The 19,443-nt window shown below is 41.5% G+C and overlaps 2 long non-coding RNA genes across 4 annotated transcripts in view; one reads left to right on the plus strand and one right to left on the minus strand.

Annotated features, from left to right (window-relative positions):
* LOC141982575 (uncharacterized) overlaps positions 1-19,443 on the minus strand; it is a 342,639-nt gene that overhangs the window by 218,461 nt on the left and 104,735 nt on the right. For both annotated transcript variants that reach the window (XR_012638124.1, XR_012638125.1), the window contains exon 3: positions 16,308-16,384. This is a non-coding gene — a long non-coding RNA (uncharacterized LOC141982575). The remainder of the gene's footprint in view (positions 1-16,307; positions 16,385-19,443) is intronic.
* The window catches only part of LOC141982576 (uncharacterized), a 55,416-nt gene that overhangs the window by 15,563 nt on the left and 20,410 nt on the right, over positions 1-19,443 (plus strand). The window contains exons 2-3 of one of the 2 annotated variants that reach the window (XR_012638127.1): positions 1,076-1,440; positions 1,768-1,924. This is a non-coding gene — a long non-coding RNA (uncharacterized LOC141982576). Of the gene's footprint in view, positions 1-1,075; positions 1,441-1,767; positions 3,899-19,443 lie in introns of those variants that run through there. The other variant, XR_012638126.1, reaches the window with a different exon arrangement.

The following is a 19,443-nucleotide window of genomic DNA, read 5'->3' on the forward strand; positions in this document are numbered from 1 at the left end:
CAGTTGCAAACATTCAAATCTGGGGTAATTACAATGAAGTTAATAGAGTTGCTCCAAATTCAAATGGGTCTAAAAAGAGAAGAGCTCAGGTCTACAATTTTTTTTTTACTGACCACTTCCAAAAAAAGTATTAGCAGGTGAACATAAAAACACTGGATGTGGGGGGGAATAATTATCTGTGTACACTTTCTACCTTTATTTACATAGGAAGCCTCATAAACATTCAAATGAGATTCAAAAGAGACAGATATACACTGGGCTAGGTTATAATTACCTCAGAGCAGAGAATATTCTTTAGATTAGTGTAAATCCTGAAGATAAAACAAGTACCTGTGTGTATTCACATTTAGAGTATGTTAGAATTTTGCTCATGAGCTAGATCTACAAAAAAGACAAGCATTTGTTCATATTACTGTTCTTCATTAAAAACCAGCAAGATATTACAACCCCACACACACACAAAGTGTAACCAGACATACATTAGCAAATAGACTGTAAAATTTGGAAAAAAAATTACTAGACATTGTTTCTATGCAACACAAATCAGTTGCACAAATTTTGTTGGCCCACAGGAAGGATTAGTTATGAATGTGTGTCACTTGGATGTGAAAATGTTTGGATCTAGATTCTTTTTTGGCCATAAAAGGTGGTGAACCCAAACCCAAGCTTCATTAGCAAGGAGCCCTAGACCAGCTGCATGAAGAGACATCTGGCATGCCAATCCTCTCCCACGGTCCAGGAATTGGGCCTCAAAGCTTGCAAATCCACATTAGCAATCTTTGGGTCCAGTAAACAAAAGCAGATGGCCCAGCTTGTTTCCATTTCTACCCAGACTATTGCCCCCATTTACTACAACATCACTAACCTCACCTCATGGGTGCCAGAGAGCGTGTGTTATTTACACAAGTACTCCTTTCAGAAAGGTGCAGTGTCAACATCATCAAATCACACCCTACAAGAGATCTCCCTCCCTCCCCCCCCCCCCCGATGCATCAGGTATTTTTAATGTATCATGGAGTAGTAAGCATTGGATTTTGCTTATGACAAGTGTTCTTTGTATTCAAATCCCATTCAGGTTTCTTCAGGATGTAGAAAATCACCTATATGCTCCTTGTCTTGCCTGGTGAGTGACAGCAACCTTAGAAATGGGAAACAACAGTATTCTCACTGCAAAAAGCGTAACTATAAACAAACACCACAAAAAAAGCCTAGATGAAAAAATACAAATGCCTCAAAATCTTCAGCCCTGCCAAAAGAATGAACAAACCAGTTCATTGCTGAAAGCCTGAGAAATCTGCACTATAATTCTGTGATGCATATTCCTAATTGTATTATATTCACTGACTGGAAAAAAAAACACGTACTGTCAATGTTCCTTTTTTACCAACTTATCAGTGCATGCCCTTGACCACAGTACAAAAAAGCATTAACCAGCACTCTGTAAGTAAAAGACTGTTCTGCAATATAAATTGTACATCTTAGAAACTCAGCATTTCTTTAGCACTGAAAAGCTATTCAAGCATTCCTGTATCTGTAGGCTAAGTGGTTAGCTTCAGCCGGTGGGGGGGTGGGGGGGGGGGTGGCCGACAATGCTGATATTTCAAGAAACCTAATCTCTTAATGATTGGGATCAGAGGAATGGGTATGGCCATGAAAGAGACAGCTTGAAACAGGCCTAATCTCAGGCATATCTGAATTTACAAACAGAGCAGAGAGTCAGCATTGCCACCAACATTGTTTCAACTGACTGCAATCTGTCTATCCCAGGGTGGTCCATCCAGCATGATTGAATTCCACATCCTATCCCACACTGAAATTTCTTACTCACGGATACCTTCTCATGACAGAACTATCATATTCATTCTCTTTGCACTGAATGCAATGGAAATGTGGGACTGCCATTATGCAGAACTACCACTGTGAGGTGAGTAGGCATCCCTTCCATCCAACAATGGCAGTGCAAACCCCCAGAGACAAAACAAACACTCCCAACTTGGCTTTGCTTTATTATGGGCAGGCTCGTATTTGCTTTCCAGACTATAGATTTTCCTGGTTCTGCCTTGTAGCTAGCTCACCTCTGCATTAGATTCCAGTCTATAAAGTACAGACTCTTTCTATTCATTTTAAAAGACTGGATATTATTTTTCATGGAAAATCCAAATGTTTTCCAATTCAGGTCACTCCCCATATCAGTGAAGCATAACACTAATCAGTACTGGTGCGCACACACTGTGGCCTCCGCTTTCCTTATCAGTCCGTATCAGGGCAGTCACATGTAACAGTATATTTTTCTTTTTTGTGATAGTACCGTGCTGGATCGTCTCAAATAAACTAATCTTTCTCTGCTTCTTCACAGTATGCAGATGTTTCTCCATTTGCAAAAAAATACATAGTAATTCATATAAAAGGATTTGAAACTGTGTCAGCCATAGGGATCTAAACCAGCATAATTACCCTTTAATGTTTAAATTTGGATTGTGATAGGGAGTCATTCTATAAACCAGAAAGATCTGTCAGCAACTGTAACTGAAGTCCAGAAATATCACACCGACACCTGCAATGCTGGTTTCCCCTGCCCTGACTCCAACAATAAAGGAAAGGACCACCCTTACTGGCATAGTAATATAATGCAATAATGCTAACTCATCTCCAAGGCTTTTCAGCAATAATTAGGGTTTGGTAATTGACCCAATTAACATGCCATTTGTGGGTCACCATTTTCTTAGTAATGCTCATCTGTAAGAGGTGACATTTTGGGGGTTAAAAGCTGATGTGTTTTTGTTGTGGAGAAAAGTAGGACGATGACGACTATACTTTGTTATCAAGAGGGGGAAAAGGTCACTTGGCTCCATGATGGGTTCACATAATTATCTGGACACACAAAATGTGGCATTCTAATATTTTCCTGAACAGAACAGCAGCGGCTTTCAGTCAGCGATAAGTTTAGTCTGTGGGAGTTTTGTTTTATATCTGTTTGGTGTTGCTTTTATTGACAAATATAATATACAGGTAAGATAGGGATGATGGACCCAAAAATGGGGAGGGAGTTTAAATAGATTTTGTAATGTGTATTTCATGGCTTTAATCTATGCATTTCTAATGTAGTCATCACAAAACCTAAAATCCGAGACTTCCAATAATAAAAACAACCAGGAGAAGTCTACTAGGACCTGAGTGGAGGAGAACAATCTCAATTTAAACTTGACCTGCAAAGCTAAAGGATGACTCTTCAGTTATGAAATATACCAAGACAGAAAGATCTTTGTTTATTGAATTGCCCTAGCATAAAAGGTACATTCTGAATGGCAGAATACTTGTGCTTATAGTTAAGTTTTGGATTACAAAAAAAAACCCCCCACAAATATGGCAACTTGGAGACTATACAATTTAGGAATGCAGTTTAAGATTGTGAACTCTGTATGAATCTTTATCAGACTGCAAACTCCAATTTGAATGTGAGAGCTCGTTGCCTTCTCTGTTGTCTCTTTACCTCCATGTTGGACTGAGATTTCAAGCAGTAGTGATAAAGGACTGAAAACAAAGTCATTAAATCAGGACAGTCCTCTTTACACATACAAAACATCCTATATAATATGCCAGCTCCCGCTTAGGAAAATTGGTTTGTCGGAGGGGGTGGAGAAGAGGTCATCTCCCCATGAAGTTACCTGGTAGGGTTCTGATCTCTTGAGGAGCTTTAACAGAGAGTCATCTAGCAAAGGAGACTGGAAGGTTATAAAAAGGACAGGAGCTACTCTGTTTGGGATCTTCAGCCACTTCTACCAGCTCAAGCAGAGGGTAGCTGTGGCGGGAATCTGATGAGGCAGAGAGAATCCTCTACACTTGAACTCAGATTATCCCCACAAGGCCTACCAAGGGAAGAGAGAACTAGAGTGAGGGGCACAGCCTTGATAATGGTGGTTGTTTTCTACCTGAGCTGCACTCCGTGCTTTATCTATTGGGTAAAGAAAAACAATGATTTAGAATCCTGTGCCAAGTCTGCCTGTATGTTACATGCTACACCTATCTCATGCTCTTGAACGATTAAAGCTGTGGACCCAGAACACCCACATGGCTGGAGTTCTGGGAGAGGGTGTGTTTAAGATATGGGAGAAGTGTGAGGGGCCAGGACTGGTGTCAAGTGCTGAACAGTTGGACCACATGGTCTCAGCTCTGAGGAGGGAGTGCTGCTGGACAGAGGGTCTGTTCCCTGAGAGTGTGGTGCCGTGCCTGGACTCTGTTCAGACCCCAGAGGCTTAAACCACATAGGATCCATTGGTTTGCTGATTGGCCAAAAGGGATTGCTTGACTAGTTCTGTGACAAGTAGTGTAAAAATTGCTACATCTAGACCTGTACATAATTATGTGCATCTGCAATAATAAAACCAAGGTGATAAAATTTGCTCTCAGTGCCTATTGCTAAGGTATCTTAATAAATGGGAGGTCATTTTACAGCTAACAAAATGACTAGGTTTAAACTTTTAATGCTGTTTGAGTGCACAAGTGCATGCACGCACACACGCACACCCCAAAATTTAGACCATGAGGTGAAGATTTTCAAAATTCTGGTGAGAGCTGCTGGGTGCTCAGCACTTCTGAAAAAAATAGGCCACTTAGTTTGGTGCCTAATATGGACTTAGGAGCCTACCTTTGAAAATCTTGACCTACGTTATATTTTAAGAATTGTGCACTCAGATAATGAAAGGTAGAGATATGATGCTCAGTTCAAACACTGACTCTAGTGACACACTAAAAACTCAAGATAGATACTACAAAAAAGGAGAATCTGGCCTCTCCAAAGAGAGATTCTGCCAACTTTAATTTACACAAAACTACCAATATGTTGATTGCAGGGTTGCCAGAAGTCCCTTATTACAAGAGATGTCCTTATTTTTTAAATATCTGTACAACAAGACTGGGAATTGCTTAGTGCTGCAAAAAGCAGTAAGTAATACCCCTGCTGAATGTAGGTGAGTACTGCTTATTAATAAATAAATAAATAAAATAAATATCAGGAGGAGTGGGGCAAGGCTACTAAGAAAACAGTCCCTTATTTTTGAAATACAGCGCTGGCAACCCTAGCCTTGATTCTCATGTTCTCACAGCATTCACAACAACAAGCATTGCAACAGGAACCAACAAAAGTTGATCTTATTGTGAATCATTTGTATGTATTAGGACAAGCATGCCTTGCTGTAAGACTAGAAATAAAAATTAGGGCTGTCAAGAGATTTAAAAAATTAATTGCGATTGTCATTTTAATCACACTTAAATAGAATACCATTTATTTAAATATTTTGGATGTTTTCTATATTTTCAAATATATTTATTTCAGTTACAACACAGAATACAAATTGTACAGTGCTCACTTTATATTATTTTTATTACAAATATTTGCACTGTAAAGATAAACAGAAGAAATAGTATTTTTCAAATTTCTCATATAAGTACTGTAGTGCGATCTATATCATGAAAGTTGAACTTACAAAAGGTAGAATTACTATTTTTACATAACTCCCTTCAGCTGAGTGAGCCCTCGTTTGCAAGGGAGGATGATGCAGGGGAAGAGAGACTGGTGCAGGGAGGCTGACCTTGCCAGGCCCCTGTTCTCTATGGTCATGTTTCTCAAACTTTGTGTGCTGGTGATCCCATTTGGACTTTAAAAAATTGTGACCCCCTATCTTCAGCCCTAGGAGGCTCGGGCTCCAGTCCCTTCCGCTCCCGCTCCCCAGTCACGAGCATTGCCAATTTTGGTTGGATGTATTCCTGGAGGTTTCTTCACATGACAATCTTTAATTAAAGATTAATCTTTAATTCCTAGAGAGTCCAGCCCAATCCTGGAGGTATGGCAACCCTACCAATGGCCCAAAGAGCTCTGGGCTTCAAAGCCTCCCCTTCCCCAGCTGCCTGTGGAGCTGCAGGTTCAGCCTCCCTCCCCACCCAGAGGTATGCTATTAACACGTTAAATGCGCTAATTTTGCTCAGTTAATTGCAGGTGTTAACTGCGATTAATTGACAGGCCTAATAAAAATACTGGTGTGAGTCTGAGGTATATTAGGCCCGTGCCAGGCAATTTTACGGGGGCCACATGCCAGTTGTCAAGGAAGCTCACAGAATGCAGATTCTAGAATTTTCCCTGAGAAGGGGAGTCAACTGAGAAATTCTGGGTGGCAAGCTTGCTTGGTGTGGGTCTGAAGTTAGATGCACAGAAAGTTCCAAGTTCAGCTTAACAACTTGGCTCAGTTGTTCCTCTAAGGGACTGAATAGCAAGTCAGGCTGCAAGGCTCATTGCAGAGGATTCAAACAAACAACTTGTTCAATTCTCCAGACAGAGCACAGACTAACCTAGCTTATGGTTTTCATTAGAGACATGTTTATTGGTTACAATTCAACATAATAGTAGTTTGGCATTCCTGAATATGTTTCAGTAATTTCTCTTATACCTACAAATGCAGTTCAGTTTGCATTTCCTTGACTGATTTCCCCAAGCTACCATATACCAAAAGGAGAGGGAACACAGTAGAATGTGACTCTGCCTTCAAAGCTCACTACCCCGTATTATTAAAGGGAGCCATACAAGGGTAACGGGATCTACACTAGCCCTGGAAAAATTTAAACATTTAGAAAAAGAATGTTAATTTTTTCCCCTAGATTTAAAAAATGGCATCAAACTGTATTGTATAGCCAATGGAGTGGTTAGAGATCAGAAGTTTCGTACTCTCAAAATCAGCAAAACTACTATGGTCCTGCACTGTCATTACTGAAGAGTATTATCTTAGAACCATTTGGACCAACAGTTCTATTTTAATGGTATACCTGTGACTTTTCTGATCCAGAATGAGTTTCTCATACCCTTCAGTGGACTATATGCCACTAAACTGGATATTTTCATGAGAACTATACCTATTAATGGGGCAGTCAACCTGAAATCTTGACAACTGAAAAAAGTTGAAAGTAATTTTAGGTACTAAACCTGCCCCTGATCACAATCCCTACCCCACTCCACCCATTTTTGTGGATTTACAATCACAATTTCCTATTTTCAAAATGAGCGTCTCTATCCTGATGCTGTGTGAAAAACACACAGGACAGAGGAAATGACTAGGGCCCCCGTCCTACAAACATGCACACGTTGAACTTTAAACACAACAGCAGTGCTATTAGTTTCTGTAACTTTGTTTCATAGTTTTGGCTTCAATGGGACTAGTTATGTGCTTGAAGTTCAGCACACGTGTAAGTGTTTGTAGGAACAAGGCTTAATTGATTTTATCCACAGAGTGCTATCAAATACACCGAACAAAGAAAAAATTCCTAATCTCTTTCAGTTATAGCATCCTAAGCATGGGTGGCAGATATCTTAGGCAAGGGTAGGCTTTGCCTTCCAAACAGCCTAGTGTGGCCCCACCCACACTCTGCCCCCAGGCCAGGCCCCCTCCTGTGGTTCTTAGGGCGCTCTGCATGGCTGGCCACCCAGCGCTGGGGCATCACCCCCTGGCCGCCCAGTGCCAGGGCCGGGGTGCTCTAGTCTCCTGCGGGGGGAGGCACAGAAGGGGGGCAGATGGGGAGGGGCCAGCCTCCCCAACGGCCGGGTCACCAGCTGCCCATGATCCTAAGTCTTTCTTGTAACAATGGTAGCTAACAAAATTTCAGAGAAGCGTGACTTTCAAACCAGCTGCGTCCCTTTAACAGTGGTGCATTTTTTCCTGCTGTTTCAGTTGCGGTGCATTAAACATGCATGGATAAATTTGCCAGGTGAAGTGGTTTAGATGGCAAGTCCTGTCCCCCCTGTTCCCCTGCCAACACACACACACACACACACACCCCAAACCCGGGGGGGGGGGGGGGAGAGAAATCACATGCCACCATTATTTTGTATATTAAGCAGTGGTAGCGTGAGGTCTTTTGGGCCAGACATTAAATGAAGGACCTTCCCCCTGCATGCTCTTCTAGAATGGGTTCCTGAAGCTCAAGGCTCTTTGTGACTACTTAACAATGCAGCCAGCTCTTCCACATCACCTATCGTCTGAAGCCGGGCTCCAAGAGTCTTTGTACCATAATTAATCCCCAGGAAACTCTATACAAGGTAGATAATGAAATACCTTTAACTGAAACAAGCAGCAATTTATAATACAGGCTTTCAGGCCAGAAAGATCCCTTTCTTTAGGTACTTCGGTAGAAGCTGCAAACTGAAGAATTCCAGGAACCAGATGCTGCAGGGTTCAACAAATTCACCTGTCTGTGCTTCAGACAACTACCAGTAGTACCTGCCAAAGCAGACAGAAGACTACTTGGACTATCTAGAAGATATGTAACTCAGAGCCATCTTCAGCACTGCCAAAGACAATTCTTCTGACTAAAGTGACTGAGCCAGTAGCATTAAGCTACTGAGCCAGTGATTCAGCATTAAAGAAAACAGAACTTCCTAGGGGCCATTTTTGGGGGAAAGGAAATCTGCAGCAGTTCACAAGTGAATTTAATTTGCCATATTATATTTTCACAGTCATCTCTTCAGGCAATTAAAATATTGTATTGCAAATTAAAATTTCTTATGCCTTGTTGCAAGTCTTACTACAAATGTTGTCCCCACGAAGCACTATTAACTTTAATGTGGCAACTCTCTGTTCCTGGCACATGAGGAGTCATCCTCAAAGTAATTCAAGGGTCATCTCATTGAAGGTGGAAAGAGAAAAGAGGATCAAACAAAAAATGATGCAGGTGGAAATAAACAGAATGACAGGTTATGACAAGGAGATGTGCAAGACGGAGATACACAAGGAGAAAGCAAAAATAAGGCAAAAGGGAAATTAAAAATAATGAATGGTGTGCCATTTGCTTAGAGGCAAGTACTCTGCAGATATACAGGCCTGGGTTCAATTCTCAGCCTCTGTCTCATTCTCCCAGGCTATCAGGGGCTGGGAGTGCTGTTGACACAATGCTCTCAGGCCCTGGAGGAAGGGTCACTGCTTCAAATTGATCAAAAGAAGGATTAAGACAGGCTCTAAAGGAAATTCCTTCAGTCCTCTTCAAGCTGGAACGATGGGACTTTACAGTGGAATTGGGGGAAATAATTTAAAACATTTTAGGAAAAACAACCAGCTCTGTTAGTAGATCTTATTTCTTGCCTTTGGGCTCTGGTGTGCTGTGGGCCTCAGTTAAAAATGTCTGCACTCTGCTTACATTACATACTACACCAGTGGAACTGCTCCAATACAGAATTTCTGTAAGTTCAAATTTTGCTATGGTAGAAGCAGCGAATGAAAAATGGATCCCCCTATAGCCCTGCCTCATTCACTGCACACCATCCAATACATGTACTGAATGATTCACATACTATTATTTTTCCATGATCCACGATAGGATAAAAGCACTGTATCATAATACATATGCACAAGGGACCAGAGTTAAGGTTGAGATTTATTAAGATACTAGCACTAGAATGTTCTGTCCCAATTTTTCATTAAGACCCCCAAAAGACACTTCTGCCAAATTTCACCTTTATTCCCTCAGCTTATATAGCATCTGGGTGGCTCATCCGCCGGAAGATTTTTTTTTTTTTTGGAAAGTATATTGCCCCTCTTCTCTTATTAAAAAAAAAATTAAATAAAAAAATAAAGCCTAAACTCTATTCACTCAATACTTTCCAAAAAAAAAAAAAATCACTCTCAGCAGAGGTCAGGCCTGGAAACCTTAAATTATAAGATAAGTTTCAAATAGTTATAAGCAAATGGAAAAAAAATTAAAATGCAAACACTTAAGAAGCCTTAACTATAGCTATTGTTACATATTCTAGCTATAATTTAGTTTATCTCAACATAATTCAAAATTCGTCACCACATGAAACATGAATAGTGAAATAAGATCACTTTTTACTTGCAGGAGGAGAAAGTAAAGGCAGGAGCCATACCTGGTGTAAAAAGGCATAGCACACCTTTGGTTTCAACTGAGCTATATTGATTGACACAGGCTGAAGATCTGGACTGAGGAAAGAGATGTGGATAGGCAGTTGAGGTGCATACAGAGAAAGAAAATGGTGGCTGCATTTCTCTGAACTCTGGCCAGCTCCACATGATACCTACCCCCTCCATTTAAAAAAAACCTTGTGTGTTGCCCAGCTGCCAATGAATAATAATGGTTTGCTCTAACACTATGGTAGATTACCAGGCACCTACTGCAGGATCATACTGAGGAAGAAGGGGATCTTTAAATGAGCTGCAGTGGAGGCATTTGGGCCAGTTCTTCTATACGCTGATCTTGTTCATCTTTTCCTAGAATAGATTTCTTATTATAAACAGTTTCAGCATACACTGTAGACATGTATTTTACTGTGCTGCTCTATTTGCTTCAGAAGAGTATGGTCTCTATAGAAAGGCATCATGTAACTGTTCGGAATCTACTAGAATTTTTTTTTTCCTTAGCAGCCCTCCATTAAAGATCTGAGAGGCTTCTGTTAAAGTCCTACTTGAAAACCAGTTTCCAAAGTGAATTTAGCCACTTGAATTCACTAGTATTTGAAAAGGACAGAAGCTCCCAATCACACCACATTCCTAACTCAAAGTTCCTGATCTAAACCAAGCTTTAGCCCACCAGTGTCTTCTCCATTTAGCTCCTTCCCACGCTTTTTACACATTGTGACCATTTCAGTCAGACACGAAGGTCATAAACTTCTCCATTGGAAAGCATTTATAGCTATTTGGACTGCATTTTTCTGTTCAAGAGTTTATAATAATAAAGGAAGCTTAGAAGCATACTTCTTCCAAATTCTAGTATGTCACTGCCAGTTTGGAAAATTGGCTCACTATTTATCTTTGTTTGGCTCCTCTAGATTCTCAAATTTCTTGCTTTGAACCTACTCTGGACAAACAAAAAAGCTTAACATTACACCAAATTAGCATCAGGAAGAATATAGAAAATTTTACTTCTCATGTATTCCAACTTCAGATTCACAGTTGAATATAAATATTGTCAGAGTTTCAAACAGTATTAAAATGTTAAAATCCTGCCAAAGTTTACAGCCTAGTTATATCCTGCCACAGAAAAGTTTGTTCTGTTTTTCAATTTTATGAAGTCTCTGGCAAGAAACAGCCTAGCTCCTTACATTCATATGCACACATCCATGATTAGTGGATACGCCTTATTTCACTGTAGCCTAATCAAACTGGACAACTCACTTTCTCTACTCCCAAACATCTGCAACATCAGGGGCGTGCACAAGGGGGAGCAAGCAGGGACACAGCCCCACCCTGAATAATCAGCGGGGGCACAGAACTCCTCCAGCCCTGGTGGGAGCTGACAGTTCCCCCAGCCCTGGGGCCGTGTGGAGAACGAGCTCCTCCGGCCCCAGGGCCATGACGGGGGCACAGAATATGCCCCTCCAAAGCACTGAAATTTTAATTCCTGCGCATGCCCCTGCACAATGTATACCCTCTCTCGATCATCCATTCCTGCACAGCAGAACAGAACAGTAGAACTTTTCCTCCTCTTCTGGGGACTGACTCACTCTTCTCTTCCGCAGACTAAATAACCCCAGTTCCCTCAGCCTCTCCTCATAAATCATGTGCTCCAGCCCCCTAATCATTTTTGTTGCTCTCTGCTGGACTCTCTCCAATTTGTCCACATCCCCTCTGTAGTGGGGGGACCAAAACTGGACACAATACTCCAGGTGCGGCCTCACCAGTGCCAAATTGAGGGGAATAATCACTTCCCTCAATCTACTGGCAATGCTCCTACTAATACAGCCCAATATGCCATTGGCCTGCTTGGCAACAAGGGCACACTGCTGACTCATATCCAGCTTCTCATCCACTGTAATCCCCAGGTCCTTTTCTGCAGAACTGCTGCTTAGCCAGTCGGTCCCCAGCCTACAGCAGTGCATGGGATTATTCCTTCTTAAGTGCAAAACTCTGCACTTGTCCTTGTTGAACCGCAAATTTCTTTTGGCCCAATCCTCCAATTTGTCTAGGTCACTCTGGACCCTATCCCTACCCTCCAGCATAACTCCCTCTCCCCCCCGTTTAATGCCATCTGCAAACTTGCTGAGGGTGCAATTAATCCCATCATCCAGATTAATAAAGATATTGAACAAAACCGGCCCCAGGACCAACCCCTGGGACACTCCGCTTGATACCAGCTGCCAACTAGACAGAGCCATTGATCACTACCCGTTGAGCCCGACAATCTAGCCAGCTTTCTATCCACCTTATAGTCCATTCATCCAATCCATACTTTTTTAACTTGCTGGCAAGAATACTGTGGAAGACCATATCAAAAGCTTTGCTAAAGTCAAGATATATCACATCAACTGCTTTCCCCATATCCACAGAGCCAGTTATCTCATCATAGAAGGCAATCAGGTTGGTCAGGCATGACTTGCCCTTGGTGAATCTATGTTGAATGTTCCTGATCACCTTCCTCTCCTCCAAGTGCTTCAAAATGGATTCTTTGAGGACCTGCTCCATGATTTTGCCAGGGACTGAAGTGAGGCTGACTGGTCTCTGTTCCCTGGGTTCTCTTTTTTCCCCTTATTTTAGTATGGGCACGATATTTGCCTTTTTCCAATCGTCTGGGACCTCCCCCGATCGCCACAAATTTTCAAAGATAATGGCCAATTGGTCTGCAATCACATCAGCCAACTCCGTCAGCACCCTTGGATGCATTAGATCTGGACCCATGAACTTGTGTATGTCCAGCTTTTCTAAATAGTCCTTAACCTGTTCTTTCACCATTGAGGGCTGCTTACCTACTCCTCATGCTGTGTTGCCCAGTGCAGCAGTCTGGGAGCTGCCCTTCTCTGTGAAGACTGAGGCAAAAAAAAGCATTGAGTACTTAAGCTTTTTCCACATCTGTCACTATGTTGCCTCCCCCATTCAGTAATGGTCCCACACTTTCCCTGACCACCTTGTTGCTAACATACCTGTAGAAACCCTTCACATCCCTTGCTAGCTGCAACTCCAATTGTGCCTTCTACCTAGCCTCAGCACATTTAAGGAGCAGGTGACCCAAAACTTCTCTAATTGAGATGGCTGGTCCTGCAACGTACTATGAGCTCCCATATTAGCCATCAGAACAGTAAATAAACTTTAAATCTTAAATCATTTTTTCAAAGAGGAAGGACTTAAGTGAATGTCACATCCCACTCTCAACCCACCTATGATGACTCACTTCACCAGCTTAGCCTAGAGAAGGCCCAGAGCTTTGAAGAGCTGAATAAGAATAAGAACTGCTTTAACGTTTTCCATTCAGCGTGTAGGCAGGGATAACAGCAAACAAGGACAGATGTGCTCAAAATGAAATGCTATACAGCAATATCTTGGCTCTGTGCTCAGGATCAGATTACAGACCCAACACCTCCATTTCAGTCCAAGTGGGAAAACAAAAACAGTGTATCCTTTATCCAGCTCTCTCAGCTCCATTGCCCAGATGGTCTCTGCCAACCATGCAGGAACAACACGACACTGAATTACTGCCCTCTGCCACCAGCTAGCTCTGCTTTTTGGCAAATGTGGCTCCCTATTCTAGTTACAGTATCTTCCCAAATAGTTAACATCTCATTTCTCAGAGTCAAATCTTGCAATGTTGAAGAGGCTCATCCACAAGAATGACAATAGCCCTTTTCATTTTGGTGATCTCTGGCACAAGGTTAGGATTAATATTAATTTACCCTTAATCAGTCTACTCTTCTGACGCAGCATCCACTCTAGTCTACTAAATACGTGAAGGGTTCCCATTTCCTGCTGTACCTTCAACATGTCAAATATGTACGCATGTCACTTAGTGGACTGGATTTGTAACAAGTTTTTGTTTTTTAAATCTTTCACCTACCCAAAATTTCTGTGAATCTCAACATAATGCATTAGAGGAAAAAAATTAAAATAAAGCTAAGGAGAAAAAAATAGGGCTTTAGTACTACTTGTAAATAGGCCTCATAGCTGGCAAAAGGGCTATGCTGGGAGTTGAGGGCTCTTAGCATCTTTCAGGATCCCTCTGTACCTTGGATTATTCATGGCATCCTCTGAGGTCTTCACTGGGGATGAGCTCTTCCCCCATGGACTAGAAGTCTGTCAGCCAGGGAAGAATTTTAAGACATGCATTGCAGCCCAAAAGTATTGTGCTCTCTCTGACTGAGCTCCAGAAAGGAACTGTGTTAAAGAGAATAGGAAGGACCATGCAGCCCAAAAACTATCCCTGTACATGGAACAAAAATAAGCAAGGGATAATCGGGAGAAGATTAGACTGGCTCATCCTCTCTGCTGCATTCTAGCAGTCAGTGAGTCAAGGAAGCCCATGACCCCCACTTCGCTTCTGGAAATTTTGTTTATTTTAAACCTGCCTGGTAGGCCAAGCCCAATGCCTGTCCAACACTCCATTCTTGTCTGAGCCGGAAGTAATTCCGGCAGGCTGTGTGAGTGCTGGGAGTTATGAAGTGCAGAAGCAAGGAAACTCATTCATTTGAATACTTCATCTCCTTGCCATAGGGTAGCTCTGCAACTCCCTGCTACCACTGAGCTGGGTTTTAAAACATGTGTTTTGGAACATGAGTGACAAGTTAACCTTTCTGCTGAGCAGGTCAGCCTTCTAAAGGTGCCAGCTTTTGTGGGGATTTGTGCTGGATCATGCTCATAAGCAATAAGACCCAACAGGCAGTGCATGTTTTTGCAATTAGATCCTTGATAGGTATTTATAGCCACAAGGCCAAAAGCCAAGTTACTTTAACCACCCAAGCAGCACCAAAAATCACACTGAAGTTCAAGGCCTAGAGGTTCTCATGGCTAATCTGAAATATAGTTCAGCAATAAAGAGAGGAAAATTGGTTGTCGCACCTGTGCAATAGTGCCTATTCAATGTATAAAGGGGACAATCACAAAGCTCCATTTGTGTCCAGCATTCTAGACAAACATGTATTACTGATAATCCTATGATTTAAGAACATAAGAGCACTTGTGCATGTGACAGAATTGGGGTTTAAGTAAATTTATTCATGCAGAGGGTAATTTATACCTCTTTCTTCCATGCAAAATATAGGGCTTTCACCACTGCCTTCTATCTTTGGCAGTCTCTTGCTGCAGTCTTGGCTTCTTTCCATGTCAATTTGACAGCTTTCAGTTCTGCTTCTGCTGTATATTTCCAAGTTGTCCTTGATCTATCCTGTCACCTCTTGGCCTGGGGATTCCAGTCCAACACGTGTCTTGTTAAGTTGTTTGGTTCTTTCTTCCATGTGTGTTCTACCCACCCACTTTTGTTCCATAATTTCTTGTCCTACCAGTTTGTTTCATCCTCCTCCAGAGCAATTCATTTCAGATTTTTTTCTGGCTATCAAATGCCTTAGACAAATTCTGAACATTAGTTTATAAAACCTGGAACTTTAGATAGTAAGGTCTTGATAAGTCTCCAAATTCAGCACCATATAGTAAGACAGATTTTACAATGGTGCTAAATATTCAAAGTTGAGTTTGGAAGGCCAGGTTTCTGCTTCTCCAGATCAGCTTTAGAGTTGCAAAGGCATATCTGGCTTTTGCTATTCTGCACAAAGAGACATCGGTGATATGTAGGAATACTCTTAAGCAAACCTTTTATAGAAATAAATGTCTTTAAAAGAATAAGTTTGTCACACTTAAGATGACAGTGAATTGTTCACAACTTCAGAAATCCACACATGGCAACAGTGTAATACCATCTAGAGACCCAAACCATAACGTTTCTTATTGAGGTGATAGGCTTGTCTGTCCAGAGAGGGAGGCACTAAATGTGCAGTTCATCCATGCAGCTGCGCTAGCATTTTCTAAAAATACAGCCACTTATCTGGTCTTTCAACTGAAAGACTGGTGTTTATGACCCCAACTACCTACATGAAAGAACTGGAAGAATATTCAGTGAGGGACAAATTCCACTACATTTCTGTGCACACCCAGACAGGGTCAGCAAAGCAGAGCTTTCTACAGCAGATCCACCACTTTGGTGTGGCTGAAGCCACTGGATTCCATTTGGGTAGGTGGGTTGACAGAAAGAAAGAAAGAAAGAAAGAAAGAAAGAAAGAAAGAAAGAAAGAAAGAAAGAAAGACTGGTAAATCCTTCAGTTATTAATTTGTTGTATCATACATTGTCAGAGTCACCACATTTTTTAAAAAACATCTCACTGATTTAAACAGAAACCTGTAAAGAGCAAGAGATGGAACTTTTTGATATTTTTCACTGGCATTTTGTTGCTGTAACATAAATACTGCTACTATTGGACTATATCCAGAAAAAATGGAAGGCAAAATTGTGGGAAAAATTAATAAACCGCCACACTAAAAAGCATATAGCCCGTTTCTTACCTGAAGAATATTCATCAATCCTTGCTGTCCTGTGACAGTGCTTCAGCAACCGTGCAAAAGAAAGAGATGGCCAATTCCTGTACATTTAAAAGAGAAACATAGGCATGTCATACCATGCAAAACCACAAAACTCTCAAAAGGACACCAATAAACTGATGCAGAAAAATAAAGACTTGCCAAAACTGGTTCATATGTTTCCACTGAAATTATTCTTTTGGGATGGTTCTGTGTTGTATAGCTAATTAAGTGTTTTATTCCACAAATTCAGGCAGAATTGTGGTGTATTAATGAGATCAGGAGGACTTCATTTTGGATAGAAAGCTCAGGGCAAAATAAATGAAAAACAAATCACAATGATTAATAATCATTAAAGCAGAAACCAGCAATGCATTAACCAGATATGTCTGCTATGAAATGGAATAAAAATGAAAGCCATCTAAGATTAAAGATCTCTCTCATATACTGTGTCCAGAGAGAGGCTTGTTCTTGTTCATTTACACGCAAAGCGGAAAAAGCAGCTTTACAGTTCTCATAGGAAAAGAAAGAATGGTTTGCAAATGGCTATATTTTACAGAGAGAATGACTTACTTATTCTAAATGTGAAACACATAGGTTTTCCTCACAGCTTTGTTCTATTTTTAATTCCAGTTGCAAAGCTCTATCTTCCTAAACTGTCTTTGTATACAAAATATTTTTGAATTTTGGAGACAACGTTCTCCAGATTTATGTTCTGACTATAATATTATCACACAAATAAGATAAGCTTCTGCAACTCAGAAAAGTGACAACACAGCAGAAAAAAAAAGTTTTTTCTAATCAAGTATTAAATTGGTAAAACTACTCAGATTCTACTGTGTTAATGTTAGATACATCTCCTTGATTACTAGAGAGTAACCATGCAGTAAGCTATTAAATTAACCTTGCAGATTCCATGGAATGCAATCCTCTTCCATATTTGCTAGCATGTCTCCTTAAAGCTCGTAGGCAAATTATACTTTCTAGGGCACCGAAAAGGTACTACTGCATAATATACTTGGGAGGCTGATTTTATGACCATCACTGCACACTTTAATTTAAATAAAACCCATATCACACGTTTCCCCCCCCCCTTATGTATATCACAGAATCATCATGGACTAAGGTGAGACAATTTCTCACAGGAGGTCCTATCCAATTTCCTAACAATCTGTAACACATGGAGGAGTGTTTTGCCACTGTGATACAGCTATTTCTCATAGATACCTCAGCTGTCAGTCTCACCCTAAATAGAGTTAGCAAAGCATCATTCCCTGTACAATCTAAGGGATGTGGCTGCATTGCTCTCAATTATATTTCCGTGTTAGCAAGAAATGAAGCTTAGAAAATCCACTCACAAATACCTGGCTCTCTTTTATAAAGCTTAAAATGAGACTTCTGATACTAGCACCCTTAATGACAGGTTTCAGAGTAGCAGCCGTGTTAGTCTATATCCGCAAAAAGAAAAGGAGGACTTGTGGCACCTTAGATTCTAACAAATTTATTTCAGCATAATGCCTACCCAAGATCCATAAACCTGGAAATCCTGGACGCCCCATCATCTCAGGCATTGGCACCCTGACAGCAGGATTGTCTGGCTATGTAGACTCCCTCCTCAGGCCCTACGCTACCAGGACTCCCAGCTATCTTCGAGACATCACTGACTTCCTGAGGAAACTACAATCCATCGGTGATCTTCCTGAAAACACCATTCTGGCCACTATGGATGTAGAAGCCCTCTACACCAACATTCCACACAAAGATGGACTACAAGCCGTCAGGAACAGTATCCCTGATAATGTCACGACAAACCTGGTGGCTGAACTTTTTGACTTTGTCCTCACCCATAACTATTTCATATTTGGGGGCAATGTATACCTTCAAATCAGCAGCACTGCTATGGGTACCCGCATGGCCCCACAGTATGCCAACATTTTTATGGCAGACTGAGAACAACGTTTCCTCAGCTCTCGTCTCCTAATGCCCCTACTCTACTTGCGCTACACAGATGATATTTTCACCATCTGGACCCATGGAAAAGCAGCCCTTGAGGAATTCCACCATGATTTCAACAATTTCCGTCCCACCATCAACCTCAGCCTGGACCAGTCCACACAAGAGCGAGATCCACTTCCTGGACACTACGGTGCTAATAAGTGATGGTCACATAAACACCGCCCTATACCGGAAACCTACTGACCACTATGCCTACCTACATGCCTCCAGCTTTCATCCAGACCACACCACATGATCCATTCTCTACAGCCAAGCTCTACGATACAACCGCATTTGCTCCAACCCCTCAGACAGAGACAAACACCTACAAGATCTCTATCAAGCGTTTACAACTATACAATACCCACCTACTGAAGTGAAGAAACAGATTGACAGAGCCAGAAGAGTACCCAGAAGTTACCTACTACAGGACAGGCCCAACAAAGAAAATAACAGAATGCCACTAGCCATCACCTTCAGCCCCCAAATAAAACCTCTCCAATGCATCATCAAGGATCTACAACCTATCCTGAAGGACAACCCATCACTCTCACAGATCTTGGGAGACAGGACAGTCCTTGCTTACAGACAGCCCCCCAACCTGAAGCAAATACTCACCAGCAACCACACACCACACAACAGAACCAGTCACCCAGGAACCTATCCTTGCAACAAAGCCCGTTGCCAACTGTATCCACATATCTATTCAGGGGACACCATCATAGGGCCTAATCACATCAGCCACACTATCAGAGGCTCGTTCACCTGCACATCTACCAATGTGATATATGCCATCATGTGCCAGCAGTGCCCCTCTGCCATGTACATTGGCTAAACTGGACAGTCTCTACGTAAAAGAATAAATGGACACAAATCAGACGTCAAGGATTATAACATTCAAAAACCAGTCGGAGAACACTTCAATCTCTTTGGTCACTCAATTACAGACCTAAAAGTGGCAATTCTTCACCAACAACAAAAACTTCAAAACCAGACTCCAACCCGAGACTGCTGAATTGGAATTAATTTGCAAACTGGATACAATTAACTTAGGCTTGAATAAAGACTGGGAGTGGATGGGTCATTACACAAAGTAAAACTATTTCCCCATGTTTATTCCCCCCGC

Source organism: Natator depressus, chromosome 2 (assembly GCF_965152275.1).
Source record: "Natator depressus isolate rNatDep1 chromosome 2, rNatDep2.hap1, whole genome shotgun sequence".
Classification (NCBI taxonomy): domain Eukaryota; kingdom Metazoa; phylum Chordata; order Testudines; family Cheloniidae; genus Natator; species Natator depressus.